General features: G+C 31.4%; 1 protein-coding gene across 1 annotated transcript in view; it reads left to right on the top strand.

Moving 5' to 3' along the window:
* Window positions 1-11254: 11254 nt before the first annotated feature.
* LOC126745012 (free fatty acid receptor 4-like) overlaps window positions 11255-16733 on the top strand; it is a 31293-nt gene continuing 25814 nt past the window's right edge. Inside the window, exon 1 of the mRNA XM_050452659.1 lies at window positions 11255-11479. The gene's annotated coding sequence lies outside the window, so the exon portion shown is untranslated. The remainder of the gene's footprint in view (window positions 11480-16733) is intronic.

Here is a 16733-nt window from a genome sequence, read left to right as displayed (position 1 = left end):
GTTTACGGAAGTTCACTAGCAGCGGAAACGGCAAATTCAATTCAAAAATTAGAGAACTCCTGTTTACGTTTTTCTTTTAATATAACATACAGATAAGACATTACGCCTCACTTGAATAGGCTTTCCATTTTATCAATGACTAACAGGCGAAAATGTCATTTGCTGAGTTTACTGTAGTCGACATAACCATGATACAAGACATGATACAAGACAAAAATTTCGCAACATAAAACTCCGAATTTCCAAAAATCATTCAGTTACGTAGCTATTTAGTTATGGAATGAACTAGCGCACGAAATAAAAACACAAACATATACATTTACACTTATAAAGAGTGTTAAAAGTAACTTATTGACCAAACAAGGAAATATCTTGTGATTTATATATTTTATTTTTTTTTGTATTTCTTGTTACATCATTGTAAGCCCAATAAATTGTCTTATAAAAAATAAAAATTGAATCGCTCTATTATTTTTTAATCGAATGTGTATGTGATTGAATTGATCTGTGTATCACAGGTTATTGCTTTGATTTAATCTATTATAGATTTCTAATTAATACAATACAAATTGCGTGCATCTACGGTTTCTTTTAGCTTTTTAAGTGAAATAAATTAGGAGAACTGATTACTCCGTGTGTTCATACATAAAAGTTTTTAGGATTTTATTTTATTTTATTTTGTTTTATTGTAAATCTAGGTTTAGGTTTAGGTTTTATGTAGACTTAGGTTTTAATTTACATAAGTATAAGATTTTTATATTAGACTCTTTTATATTGCTGAAAATAGTCTATTTATACTTTTAACCGGTAGCATCCCGCAGATGTATAAATCGACATCTTTGTGGTGTTGCATGTATCTGTGTATTGGTTTTTTATAATCGCGGTGCCTTCCTTATTTGTCCTTTTCCGAAGAATTGAGAAGATTATTTCTGTATTACTTAACGTGTATATTTTGGACAAATAAAAAGTTTTTTTTTTAGATGCTCAACAGCCTGGAATATGAAAATTAGGTTTTTTTCCAGACAAATGAGTTTGAATGAACCTTTGTCAAATCATAATAATGCGTAATTTGAAGGTTTAAAAGAGGGTGGCTTGGGAGCAATAAATAGTCAACTTCGTGGAATAAGTAAACTATGTTCCTTATCCGGGCAATTAAACATATTTCCCAAGCCTTCACCAAATTTTAGTAAACGTAAAATTTCACTCATTCGGGTTCAAAACATGAACATTTTAGATGGTTTGAAAGCAGGTAATTGAAAACATTTTGCGCTTGAACTGCCTGGAATGAAAAAATTAGGTTACTCTTCCAGGCAATTGAATTCATATTTGGTGTCTAAGTAGGTCCAGTACCCTATCGTCAAATTTGCAATAGAATATGTTAACTGCTTGTAATGAGTAAACGATGTTTCTTCTAGGCATTGTGATTTATTCCACTGCATACGAGAAACATAATTTCGTTACAATCGTCCAGGTTTTTTGGACGTGAGAAGCTTAAAAGTGAGAAAACTATCGAACTTTGGGACTTTTCCTCATCTCTACCTCTTCTCAGTTCCTTAATACATCTTGAATCTTCTGGAAATTATGTTTTTCTTACGTGATTTATTCCACTGCATACGAGAAGTATAATTTTGTTACAATTGTCCAGGTTTCTTGGACGTGAGAAGCTTGAAAGTGAGAAAACTATCGAACACTTGGACTTTTCCTCGTCTCTACCGCTTCTCAGTTCCTTAATACGTTTTGGATCTTTTGAAAATTGTTTTTCTTACGCAAATTATTTCACTGCATACGAGAAGCATAAATTCATTACGATCGTCAAGGTTTCTTGGACATGAGAAGTTTGAAAGTGAGAAAATTATCGAACTTTTGGTCTTTTCCTTGTCTCTACCGCTTCTCAATTTCTTAATACGTCTTGGATCTTCTCGAAATTATGTTTTTTTTACGTGATTTATACCACTGCATACGAGAAGCATAATTTCAATACGATCGTCTAGGTTTTTTGAATGTGAGAACCTTGAAAGTGAGAAAACTATTGAATTTTTGGACTTTTCCTTGTCTCTACCGCTTCTCAGTTCCTTAATACGTCTTGAATCTTCTGGAAATTGTGTTTTTCTTACGTGATTTATTTTACTGCATACGAGAAGCATAATTTCATTACGATCGTCCAGGTTTCTTGGACGTGAGAAGCTTGAAAGTGAGAAAACTATTGACTTTTTTGGACTTTTCCCCGTCTCTACCGCTTCTCAGTTCCTTAATACGTCTTGAATCTTCTGGAAATTATATTTTTCTTACGTAGTTTAATACACTGCATACGAAAAGCATAATTTCGTTACGATCGTCCAGGTTTCTTGGATGTGAGAACCTTGAAAGTGAGAAAACTATTGAATTTTTGGACTTTTCCTTGTCTCTACCGCTTCTCAGTTCCTTAATACGTCTTGAATCTTCTGGAAATTATATTTTTCTTACGTAGTTTAATACACTGCATACGAAAAGCATAATTTCGTTACGATTGTCCAAGTTTCTTGGACTTGAGAATCCTGTAAGTGAGAAAACTATCGAACTTTTGGACTTTTCCTCGTCTATAGCTCTTCTCAGTTTCTTAATACGTCTAGGATCTTTTGGAAATTGTGTTTTTCTTACGTGATCTATTCCACAGCATACAAGAAGCATAAACTCATTACGATCGTCTAGGTGTTTTGGATGTGAGAAGCTTAAAAGTGGGAAAACTATTGAACTTTTAGACGTTTCCTATTCTCTACCTCATCTCAATTCCTTAATACGTCATGAATCTTCTGGAAATTGTGTTTTTCTTACATGATTTATTTCACTGCATACGAGAAGCATAATTTCATTACGATCGTCCAAGTTTCTTGACCTTGAGAAGCCTGTAAGTGGGAAAACTATCCAACTTTTAGACCTTTCCTCGTCTCTACCTCTTCTCAGTTTCTTAATACATCTTGAATCATTTGGAAATTATATTTTTCTTACGTAATTTGCTCTACTGCATATGAAAAGCATAGTTTCATTACGATCGTCCAGGTTTCTTGGAGATGAGAAGCTTGAAAGTGGGAAAGACATGGACCTTTTGGACTTTTCCTTGTCTCTACCGCTTTTCAGTTTCTTAATCCATTCTGAATCTTCTGGAAATTGTGTTTTTATTACGCAATTTATTCCACTGCATACGAGAAGCATCACCTGTTTTATTTGGAAAACATGAATTATAGATTTATTTGGTGTTGATTTTAACGATATTTTCGTATTTACTTTAATCTACAAATAACATATGCTTTACTGAGTCATGTTTTTATTCCTAATGGTCCACGGTATAGGAAAACAATTCATACAGTCGATTTAATGCAGTAAAAATAAATGACTCGTAAATTAAAGACTATTTAAGGTACAAAAAAAATATTATGATAGAATAATATGATATTTATTACTCAACTTTTTTCCTAAAATTAAGATAATAACGAGAATCAATACTCAATAGTTTCAATAGTTACGATGGTGTATCTACACGACATACAAGTTGATAATGAGTTATAAATTCCAAATAAACTACAGAATTTCCATGCAAAGGGACGTTATAAAACATCACACATTTTTCTTGACTCTAACGATGTTACATTAAAAATACACCGAGATGCACGAGAGTTTAACTTAATATACCCAAATTGACATTTTATATTATAGATACGTGTATCTGGGTTAGGTGCTTAACAGCCTGGAATATTTTTAAATAAGGCTTCTTTTCCAGGCAAATGAGTTCATATTTGGGAGTCTAAGCAGCCCCGGCGCCTTCGCCAAATCATAATAATGCGTAATTTGAAGGTTTATACGAGGGTTTTGGGTGGCTTAGGAGCAAAATATGGTCAACTTCCTGGAATAAGTAAACTATATTTCTTATGCGTTCAATTAAACATAGATCCCGAAGCCTTCACCAAATTATAGAAAACGTAAGATTTTACTTATTCAGGTTCAAAAAATGAGCATTTTAGATGGTTTAAAGAAAGGTAATTGAAAACATTTTGAATTGCCTGGAATTAAAAAATTAAAATACTCTTCCAGGCAATTGAATTCATGTTTGGTGTCTAAGTAGGTCCAGCAACTTATCGTCAAATTTGCAATAGAATATGTTCAACTGCTTCTAATGAGTAGACGATATTTCTTTTAGGAATTGTTGATGAAGAACACAAAGTCACGGTCTCACAACATGTAATAAAACGGGCTACACGTGCTTCGCTCTAGTTAGAGCATCATCAGACCTTTAGAAGCCATCCACACACTTCGCAGTACATAAAATTTTATTACATGTTGTGAGAACGTGACTTTGTGTTTTTCTTTGTTTTTCGACAATTTTGTATGTTGGTCTCTTAGAGAGTAATGGATGAGATTTTTGGATTTAGGAATTGTGTTTTTCTTACGTAATTAAATCCACTGCATACGAGAAGCATAATTTCATTACGATCGTCCAGGTTTCTTGGACGTGAGAAGCGTGAAAGTGGGAAAACTATTGAACTTTTAGACGTTTCCTATTCTCTACCTCATCTCAATTCCTTAATACGTCTTGAATCTTCTGGAAATTGTGTTTTTCTTACATAATTTATTTCACTGCATACGAGAAGCATAATTTCATTACGATCGTCTAGGTTTCCTAGACGAGAGAAGCTTAAAAGTGGGAAAACGATCGAACTTTTGGACTTTTCCTCGTCTCTACCTCTTCTCAGTTCCTTAATACGTCTTGGATCTTCTGGAAATTAAATTTTTCTTAAGTGATTTATTCCACTGCATACGAGAAACATAATTTCATTACGATCGTCCAGGTTTCTTGGACGTGAGAAGCTTGAAAGTGGGAAAACTATCGAACTTTTGGACTTTTCCTTGTCTCTACCTCTTCTCAGTTCCTTGATACGTCTTGAATTTTCTAGAAATTCTGTTTTTCTTACGTGATTTATTCCACTAAATACGAGAAGCATAATTTCATTACGATCGTCCAGGTTTCTTGGACGTGAGAAGCGTGAAAGTGGGAAAACTATTGAACTTTTAGACGTTTCCTATTCTCTACCTCATCTCAATTCCTTAATACGTCTTGAATCTTCTGGAAATTGTGTTTTTCTTACATAATTTATTTCACTGCATACGAGAAGCATAATTTCATTACGATCGTCTAGGTTTCCTAGACGAGAGAAGCTTAAAAGTGGGAAAACGATCGAACTTTTGGACTTTTCCTCGTCTCTACCTCTTCTCAGTTCCTTAATACGTCTTGGATCTTCTGGAAATTAAATTTTTCTTACGTGATTTATTCCACTGCATACGAGAAACATGATTTCATTACGATCGTCCAGGTTTCCTAGACGTGAGAAGCTTGAAAGTGAGAAAACTATCGAATTTTTAGACTTTTCCTTGTCTCTACCTCTTCTCAGTTCCTTAATACGTCTTGGATCTTCTGGAAATTGTGTTTTTCTTACGCAATTTATTCCACTGCATACGAGAAGCATAATTTCATTACGATCGTCCAGGTGTTTTGGACGTGAGAAGCTTGAAAGTGAGAAAACTATCGAATTTTTAGACTTTTCCTTGTCTCTACCTCTTCTCAGTTCCTTGATACGTCTTGAATTTTCTGGAAATTATGTTTTTCTTACGCAATTTATTCTGCTGCATACGAGAAGCATAATTTCATTACGATCGTCCAGGTTTCCTAGACGAGAGAAGCTTAAAAGTGGGAAAACGATCGAACTTTTGGACTTTTCCTCGTCTCTACCTCTTCTCAGCTCCTTAACACGTCTTGGATCTTCTGGAAATTAAATTTTTCTTACGTGATTTATTCCACTGCATACGAGAAACATAATTTCATTACGATCGTCCAGGTTTCTTGGACGTGAGAAGCTTGAAAGTGGGAAAACTATTGAACTTTTAGACGTTTCCTTGTCTCTACCGCTTGTCAATTCCTTAATACGTCTTGGATCTTCTGGAAATTGTGTTTTTCTTACGTGATTTATTCCACTGCATACGAGAAACATAATTTCATTACGATCGTCCAGGTTTCTTGGAGGTGAGAAGCTTGAAAGTGGGAAAACTATCGAACTTTTGGACTTTTCCTTGTCTCTACCTCTTCTCAGTTCCTTGATACGTCTTGAATTTTCTGGAAATTATGTTTTTCTTACGCAATTTATTCTGCTGCATACGAGAAGCATAATTTCATTACGATCGTCCAGGTTTCTTGAACTTGAGAAGCCTGTAAGTAGGGAAACTATGGAACTTTTGGACTTTTCCTCGTCTCTACCTCTTCTCAGTTTCTTAATACGTCTTGGATCTTTTGAAAATTGTGTTTTTCTTACGCAAATTCTTCCACTACATACCAAAAGCATAATTTCATTACGATCGTCCAAGTTCCTTGGATGTGAGAAGCCTTGGATGAGAACTGTTGGACTTCTTCTTGTCTCTAACGCTTCTCAGCTTTATAAGAATGCAATTGAACACATTTTAATCCTCAACTGCTTCGAATAAATAAATTAATTTGCTCTTCCAGGCAAATGAACTGATTTTGGTACTGTTGGACTTCTTCTTGTCTCTAACGCTTCTCAGCTTTATAAGAATGCAATTGAACACATTTTAATCCTCAACTGCTTCGAATAAATAAATTAATTTGCTCTTCCAGGCAAATGAACTGATATTTGGTGCTTAAGCATATCCAGCTCCTTCAACAAACCCTTACATTCAAATTTGCATATATTTTCAGGTTTTAAGGACTATATTAAGTGGTTTAGGAACAAAGTATGTTCAACTGCCTGGAATGAGTAAACTATGTTTGTTTTCCAGGCAATTAAACCTGTTTCCCAGAACATTCACCAAACGGGAAGTTCGTCCAAGTCAAGGTCAAAACCCACGATATTCTTAACCTTTTTTACAATGATTTTTCATGGAAATTCGCTCTAAAAAATAAGGAATGCAAATATAAGCAATAAAAATAGAGAATTTAGGTATAAAGGGAAATTTATGAAGCCAAATCTGAATTTGCATTAATTTTTCAATGATCCAATAAAAAAAAATAAATTCCTAAAATAAAATGAGGAACAAAAGAAGTCAAGTCAAAGCCATGATAATTTTCCTTATTTTTCACCCATTTTCATGAAAGTTAGCTCATAAAAAGGAGGTTAAAATTCCAAACAAAAAATATAAATATACATTTTTAAAAACTCAATAATATTATAATAAAAAGAAAATCTGTTTAAATTCATGATAATTCCCTTATTTCACTTCAGTATACACTAGCACTAAAACCCTCTACATTCAAAATCTTCAGATAAATACACCTAAAAATATTTACGCTTTAGTTTTTTAGTCACTACTTACGGAAACACGAACAAGGTCAAAATAACATTCGGACTTAGTAATCATAAACATATTAATTATTTAAGTGATAAGTATTTATAGCAGATTCGAAATCTATTTAAAAACGGATGAATTTATATTAGTATAAATCACCACTTTCACAGATACGCAGGATAACCAACGTGCGTTCTAAAACTAGTAAATTAATTATTATCATATATTTTTGGGGATTTACGTAAGATAGGCACGGTGTATTTTGTAAAAATATAAGGAGTCAAATATAGAGATTCAGATTTACTATATCAGAAGTGGGAACTCTATCTAGTTTCCAGAAAGTTCAAGTGGTCGAGAGCCTCTGACAAGTAGTTCTTCATGCTTCAATGATTAATTCTTGGGTTGCACTTTATTATTACTCGTAAATCCTCTTCTAAATAAACTTTTGTAGCACTCTTAACCGCGAATATTCGAGAACCATCTCGATGAAGCGAGCATCGAATTTAACTAGCGACATCTCGAAGTGCACGTGCTTCCAAGTGCTTCTAAATATTGGCGCGACTTTTAAATCGACATAACTGAGATTTAAATAAATATTGACTATTGTCAAAGTTCACTCTAAAATATTAAAACACACACTACATAATAAAAAAATTAGTGGTTCCTGATTTGCGCCATATTGAAACGACAAAACTCGCTATATGCTGTGTGTGTTCTGGCAAAGTTTCAACGAAGTTATCGAAGGCTAAATCGCGGGAAAACTAGCTGGGATAAATCAGTTTCTTTTTCTCGGTTGGAGTTTCCAGCGTTCGCTTTGCCCTAGTAATATGCATTATCGGGAAATGTATTTATATGTATATAGGTTTGCCTCGCTTGAGCAAGCTAAGGTAATCAATAGTTGCAATTACTAGGTCTAATAAGTAAAATTTAAGGAATAAAACTGGATTTTTGTAACATAAAATAAACGGTGGAAAATCTCCTTATATAGGTACAAAAGATCGATTGAGGTAAGCAGCTTGGAAGATTTATGTGCTCCATCACAAAAAAAAGCAACAAAATTAATCAATGGCGTTTAGTGCTGTAGACGCGAGTGGTGCCAATAAATCATGTTTTTTCTCGCTCAATCTCTCACACCTGATATTTTATATCCCAAATAAGATGAAAATTTTGTTTAGTACGTGATATAGGGAAATATTAATTCGTTATTATTAAAAATCTGTAAGAGACGAAACACGTGTATGTATATATGTTTGATGGTCTATACTATCTTGTTTAGTATCTTGGGAAAAACTGGATTCTTCTTTTTCGTTCCAATAGATATAGAGTAAGCTGAAAACAAAAAATGCTTTAGAAAAGACGATAGAGATCAATTTTGAAGGTGATGACTTGGAATAAATAATAAATTTTACGTCTTAAATGATTTTATGAAAAATTGTATGAAGATGGTCAAATCAGGGTCAAACGTGAAAAAATATTCAGAGAGAATAAGGCGACGGCGAATTCCTTCATTGTAAAAATTTAATAGAAGCTTAAATGGGTGCATTAGTTAGTGATTTTTAAGAAGAAAGTTGTGTTCCAATTTTCAGCTCTCTAACCTAATTAGTTTCAGAGATATGAGCATTTTGTGCTAAGGAGCTTCAATTTCTTTGAACAATTTTTTTTTTCTTAAAATTCAAGGCAAATTTCCTTACATCTGCATACATTGATAAAGACCTAAATAGAATGGAGTCTTGCTTGTTAATTCCTATATCAGGAGCCATCTATCGGTCGGGAATAAATTAACGGCTTACAACTAGATGGCGCGATACGCAAGGGCTCGCTATTTTCAAATATTTACGGCTGATTCCTCGCAGCATATATACCTAAGAGCAATTTTATTAAAGAAATGAAGCAATAAAAAATTGTGTATACATATTATAAGAGATTGCCCTACTTTCCCACATTTTTTTTAAACAAAATAACTGCAAATATTAAATAGCCAGAGCTAGTTTGCTTATACAAAGCAAATGTTAGTACCTGATCTTCTAGTGTGTATTAGTTGTCCTAATTTAAGTTGAATATTTTTATTTTTCATTGCCACGGAAAGTCAGAATAGTCAATGGTTTACTTGAAGATGCTCCTTATGGGATTAGGTAATCATGTTGCTATTATAACCATTGTGCAAATTAATACTCAAATGTCTCTACTAGCGTTTCCTTACTAGTGCTGGGTTCAGTTTCTGCTTCAGTCTCCAAGAACTAATTAGTCATTCAATCAAACCATTTTTTTGGATTTGGATCCAATTGAATTGGAGCCTCTCTTGGAATGATTGAATACACTTAATTGCCAGGAATAAATAGAAATATTCGTCCTGGAAGAATTTTTTTATTTATTCCAGGCAGTCAAGTATATTCAACCATTTTACTAGAGGCGCCTATAAATCAACTGCTTGGAAATATATATTTTATTTTGTATATGAAGTGTTTTTTCAAGAATTATTTAATAATTATTAAGTCGATGAAAGCAAAAATATTCGAAAATCCCGCCTTAAATAGGGAGTTCTTGCATAGCGCGCCATCTACTAATAAAAATATATATAAGTCGTTACTTTATTCCAGACCGACAGATGGCGTCTGATATACGAATTAACAAGGAAGTATCCGTTCTATTTATGTCTTTATGGTGTGCCAATTAACTCAAAATCGTGTTGGTATCTTCAGAAATCCGACTATTTCGTCGTGAAACAATTATGAAAATATTTCCAGTAGTTCCCAAGTTATGAGCAAAAATGTCCGTTAAAAAATAAAAATCATTAGATTACAATTTGGTTTTAAATTTTTCAAATATGGCGGCCTTGAATGACAAGATCCCCTTTAACTCATAAAGGTTTTGTGGTATAATGAAGTTGTTCGAAAATAATTGAACTCTTTATATGTGTAATTCGTAAATAAAACGTAATAACTGTCAATACATATGACGTTATAATTTTAGGCGCGAAGTTCAAATTTTAAAATTAAATCTTGTTTAGAAGAAGAAGAGTTAGGCGACGAGTCTTTCGTTATTGGATAATAAATTCAATATTAAACAAATACACCAATTATAACTCACAACTTATAAATACATAAATTAATCCGTCTTGCCATAATCGTCACGTCATAATTATTTCTGCTTGTCAATTGTCATCACTCATGCCAACCGAACAAAACGTAATAACTGTCAATACATATGACGTTATAATTAAAGGCGCGAAGTTCAAATTTTAAAATTAAATACTACAATTAAAATAGAAATATGATGAGTTTATAAAGAATGCATGAAATTTAGGTCATATATCGAGTATAACAATAAAACTTATATTCGATGCTAGTGTTGAGACTAGTAATACGTTAAAAGTAGGATCTCCTGTTAGTCAAGTCAGGACAAGTTATTCAATATTTTTATTAAATTTCGTCAAAATTAAATTGTTTTAACAGCAGACATTCTTGAATTGACATCATTCCTAAACAAAGAGATCTACAACAGATTATGTGGAGTAGTAGTAATCATTTACGTGCGATACGTCATTTGTTACCAACATAATCAGAGAGGCGGGAAATTTAAATTAATTTAAATTGAGATTTTTGTGATTTGCCTCATATGTGACGTGCATCAAAGTTTATTTGATAGAAACGATACGCGAGTATTCTGGTTTGCGATTGTGGATATATTCTACTAAAGTGAACTAAACTTGTTAAAAAAAATCATTTTAAAATGAGCTTATTGTGGTGTGGCACTAGTGTGTTTAATATCTTTAAATGGACACCTACCAGTGGTTCTAAATCACAATTAATTAATTTAAAAAAAAATGGTTTTCCACGCGCACACTATTTCCACAAAACAGCTTCCCCATTTCCCGAGCGTCGAAACTCGGGATCCCAGGAAAACTCACTCAGTCAGTCAGTCAGTCGTTCGCTCTAGTTCGTCTCGTGGGTAACGTAACATGAAACAAACGCGAATCAATTTCGGAATAATGATCGAAAACCACCTGTAAGAAACCGAAAGTAAACAAACAACCGTTACATTATTGCTTGTTAATTTAATCATTTAATTTTCTTGATGATTGTTGATATGAGATAATTAATTATTGATGGAGCATCGGCGAGTGTTACGATGACAAGTTAATTTTTTAACAATTAAGGTAATGAGCTATTTAAAATCATTTTTTGTTCATGGGAGGTTCGATTTTTATGAATGAAGTTGCCACCCTGATGGGAAAAATGCATGCAACTTGTGAATCTGTAAATAGGGAAACAATGTTATACAATTAGGAATTTATATTCCAAGAAGGGGTTTGTGCTCCCTGGAATAAATTACATGAATATTTGAAGGTTCTAAATGCCTCTTTAAAAGTTTAAAACATTTTTGCAAGTTTGTTGATTGCATATCAGATATTTTCCATAAGTTTACCTTTGTTAGACCTAATTTAAGACAAGCAAAAATAGATCATTTTAGTGAGTTAAAGAAAGATGCACTTATAAAAAAATGATATTTAAACAGAGGTGGGTGTATCTTCTCTTATTTTTTTATTAATTGTGGCAAGGCTTTTTTTAGGGCATTTTCTTATTTTGTTTTAAGCATTTAACCTAATTTCGTAGATTTTCTATTTTCATTTTATAGAATCGAATTTTATTTCTGCTACTTAAAGACATTTATTAATTACTTCCAAGCATAGTCTACGAATTAGAAACAAAATTGTCGTTTTATTTCAGGAATTTTGTGTTGTTTGCTGTTTGTGTGTAGTGCATGTTTTCCGACTTAATTTACTTGAATTTTTTTCCGAAATAATATTTTTTTTTTCAAAATTTTGTACAAAATTGTATCCGATTAATTTTTTGAGATATGGACATTTTGTCAGATTTTAAGGAAATTTTTTTTTGTTTAAAAAATATATATTATTGTTCAAAATTGTCTAAAATAGGTATCCAATTAAATTTTCCAAAGAATATATGTTAAAATTTTTAAAATTGTATCGAATCATTTTTTTGAGTTATGGACATTTTGTGAAATTTTATGATGAAAAATCTTTTTTTTAAAAAAATTTTTTTTTACAAAATTCTGTATCAATTTTGAAAAATGCTGAAACAGGTAATCAATCAAATTATTCAAAGAATGTGTATCCAAATGTTCAAAACTGTATCCAATTATTTTGTTGAGTTATGGTTAGTTGTGAATTGGGAATAATTGGAATGCTGCTCGAGTCGTTGTGAAAATGCATGCTAAGAAGACCGTTTTTTTGCTTGGTACATCAGATTTTCCATTTCATGCATTACGTCGTCTCTCATTTTCTTCTAGTGCTCGAAGTCTTCTAGCTATTAATTTCCCAAAAACGTCACATTCATCCTTTTCTTTTGGGTGTTTTTTTCTGCATTATTTCATACGCCTTTTCCATTTTAGCATAAATGACTTCCTGTGGTACTTTGCTCTTTTTTGTAGTGCCAGTTGCCAAAGAAGTTATCTGGCGTTTGGTTGCAGATGGCTAGGTTCTTCTAGTTATTCCATTATGTCAAATAATAAGAAAAAAAATATTTTTTTTTTCATAATTCGGTCCAAATTTTGAAAAATGCTTAAATAGGAGTGTCAAGCCAAATTGCCTAGAGAATGTGTGACCAAATTTTCAAAATTGTGTTCGATCAATTTGTTGAGTTATGGATATTTTGTCAAATTTCATGAAAGACATTTTTTTTCCAAAAATATTTTTTTTCAAAATTCTGTACAAATTTAAAAAAACGCTTAAATAGATGTCCAATTAAATTGTGCCGGCCAAAAGTGGAGAAACTTTTAATATTTTAATTTTTTTCTTATTAAAATTAATTCGAAGTAATTGTAAATAATGTTTATGGTTATATCTAGTAGTGACGAAAATAATTGAAAACAAATAATTTATTACAAAATATGGAAACAAAATTTATTTTTCCTAAGGACAAAAATGAAGAAACATTTTATTTTTATGACTTTTTTGTCTAGGTGCTCCCACAAGTTCTTGATGTGTCCAAATTCTTAACATTATATCTGATCAATTTTTTGAGTCGTAGACCTTTTTTCAAATTTTATAAAAAAATACTTTTTTTCAAAATTCTGTACAAATTTTGAAAAACGCTGAAATGCGCAATCAATCAAATTGTTCAGAGAATGTGTGTTCAAAGTTTTAAGAGTGTATCCAATTAATTTTTTGAGTTATGGATATTATGTCAAATTACAAGAATAAATTTATATTTTCCGAAAAATTTTATACAAATTATGAAAAACGCTTAAATAGGTATAAAACCAAATTTTTCAAAAAATATGTTTACACATTTTCTCATTAATTTTTCCAATTATGAGCAATATGTCAAATGTTAAGGAAAAAAATATTTTTTTTTTCCAAAAACATTTTTTTTTCATAATTCTGACCAAATGTTGAAAAATGTTAAAACAGGTATTTAACCAAATTGTCCAAATTGTGTGTCCAAATTTCAACAATGTACATGATCAATTTTTTTAATTATGGACATTTTGTCAAATTTTATAAAATTTTTTTTTTCCAAATTCTATACAAATTTTCAAAAACGCTAAAATAGATAAAATGAAATTGTTTAAAGAATGTGTATGTGTAGTTATGGACATTATGTCAAATTTTAGGAACAAAATAATTTTTTTCCAAAAAAACCAAATTTTTCAGAAACTAATTTTTAAAATTAAACCATTAATTTTTTGAGTTATGAATATTTTATCAAATTTTATAAAAAAATGTTTTTTTCAAAATTCTTTACAAATCTTGAAAAACGCTAAAGTATGTATGAAATCAAATTGTCGAGAGAATATGTGTACAAATTTTCAAAATTGTATGCGATTAATTTTCTAAGTCATAGACATTCTGTAAAATTTTAGGAAAAAAAAATTAATTTCCAAAAATATTTTTTTTTTTTAAATTTTGTACACATTTTGATAAATGTTTAAAAAACTATCCAACTAAATTGTCCAGAGAATATGTGTCCAAATTTTCAAAATTGTATTCGATTAATTTTATGAGTTATTGACATTTTCTCGAATTTTACGAAAAAAATTTTTTTAAATTTTTCTTAATTTTGTACAAACTTCAAAAAAAGCCTGACGTTTGACAATTGACAAAAAGTATCTTCGTACGTAAACCTTCCCTTAGTCTTCTATGTCAATATAAAGACCAAGTTCTGGGTAAAAAATAATTTTGACCTTTTAAATAACCTTGAAACTTTCGCTATGTATTAAATGGATGACTTATTTAGCTTAAAATATCTCTAAAATTCACACTTTTACAGAATTTGACTTTGTCAAGGTAAAACCACATAAATTTAATATTTTCTGTAGGTTTTAAGGGTTATTTTGGTTCGAGACTTTTATAGGCACTTAACTTTAATTTAGGTCCATAATAAAAAAAAAGGTTTTTTTTTTAATTTTTCTATTATCTTCATCGGCACGACCTGGATTTTCTTAGCTACCGAATTGCTCCAGATGACACATTTTGTTAATAATTTTGGAAACAATTTGATAGAAGTACTCTCTTTCACCAACTCACTATAGTATATTTAAAAAACTAATGGCATATTGGAGTGGTACTGCTGACCACTACTCTGTTCTTGTTGAACCTAATAAAATACTTTAAAGTAAAAAAACTAAATGCATTGCAAAAATGCCTAAATCAGCATCAAGATTATGACATTAGGTCTGCGTCATCATTTACCTCGAATTTGCTTCTTAAAAATTTCAATGACTAATCATCTTACGGCAAAAAGTGCTTGCGGATACAACGTTTGCATATTTTTATACCAAGTAAGGAGAAAACTAGTCCAAATGTTCGTCGGCACGTATTATGGTACTATGTGCAATCGTGACGATTCTACGTTTGGTAACAATAAACATCCTAACCGGCAGACAATTATTATTGTCGCAGACTATTCACGCTCTTTATTATTTTAATTGCATATTGGTTTTTGAAGGTTTCGGTTATTGCGTGGTTTTTTAAAAATAATTATGTACTTTTCAATAAAATTTAATTTGTATTTACCTCTATTATTAGAATTTAATTTAGCAAACTTATTCCCTTCAGTAAAACAATCAGCAAAAAAAAACTACATAAAGATATGTCCTTATTAAATCAGCCTATCAATTATTAGACTCACTTATGCTTGTCAAAAAGTAAAAAATTTAAGGTTCTATGGTTTTTTCTATGGTGCAGCAAGGTTGTTGGATTGGTAATATCTAAATGAACCTCTAAAGGCCATAAAGTATGTTGTACGTATTTTTCTTCTTCACCAGGTGCATTTACTCACTTTTTCAACTTCAGAGAATAGAGGCATTTATGTACCTTCACTGGGTCACCAAGTGTATATGGACAGAGACTCGTCTTGGGACATTATGGTAGAGATAATGTAAAGAGAGGAGGAGGAGAAGATATTTTAGGGTATAAGTTAATATAGACAGAATAGGGATGATGATACAAGAACTAAAAAAACAAGATCATACCTCAATTAATTTTTTTCTGCTCATAAATTTCGAACTCCATTCGTGTATCTGCTGCCACTTTAATCAGTCCACAATGGACGTTTATGACATCAACTATGCTAATATCAAGTATTTTTGCAATCTTTCATTAACAGCATATAAGTAGGAAATGTAAAAGGATCAGCATGATGCTGTCCATTCTCTCTTGGGACGATTATTCAAACGTTTTTTCTAGAAATGATACTTTTACATTGCATTGACTCTGGACAAATGAAGTCCTTTTAATGAATATAAGTGAAAACGCTCCCAAGATCCATCACTTTTATTCAATACATCCGTTGAAAAATTCAGTTAAGAGTTGTTGGGGGTTTTCTCGTATTCTGCGATTATGATAATATTCAAGTTACTCCTGAAGGATTCGCTTCTTAAACGGGTTGAATATGCAAATGTCTTTTTCTGCTTAAAAATTCAACATGCTTTTAAAAACCATCCAATAAACATTAAAAACCATCTAAATCTTATTTTTCCTATTAAAATTCATTAGACACTAAGTAGATCACTTCAGCATTAACAAAAAGATTATCCAACAAAACAATCACAAAATTCGGTATTTAAAAATAAGATAATAAAATTATAAAAAACAAAAAAAAAATGTTGAAGAAACAAAGGCTTTTGATAAATAAATAATTGTGTTGGGCACCCAGAAGTATAGGTGGGAGATAGAAAATGTAATGCTTCTAATTACATTTCATAAATTTCGTTTTATTCAACTGGCTGAACGAGGTTAGAAACGACTTTAACTAGTTGACAGAAAAACGTTAATTTCTTTAATTATTAACGAGGCTTCAAATGTCTGAAATAAATAATTAATATTTTTATTATATTTCAGGCACTCGAAGCCATTTTCATCTTACTAGAGTCACCTAGTCATTAAT

Source organism: Anthonomus grandis, chromosome 15 (genome assembly GCF_022605725.1).
Source record: "Anthonomus grandis grandis chromosome 15, icAntGran1.3, whole genome shotgun sequence".
Taxonomy (NCBI): Eukaryota; Metazoa; Arthropoda; class Insecta; order Coleoptera; family Curculionidae; genus Anthonomus; species Anthonomus grandis.
Note: the sequence above shows the minus strand (reverse complement) of the source record. Positions and strands in the feature narration are given on the sequence as shown.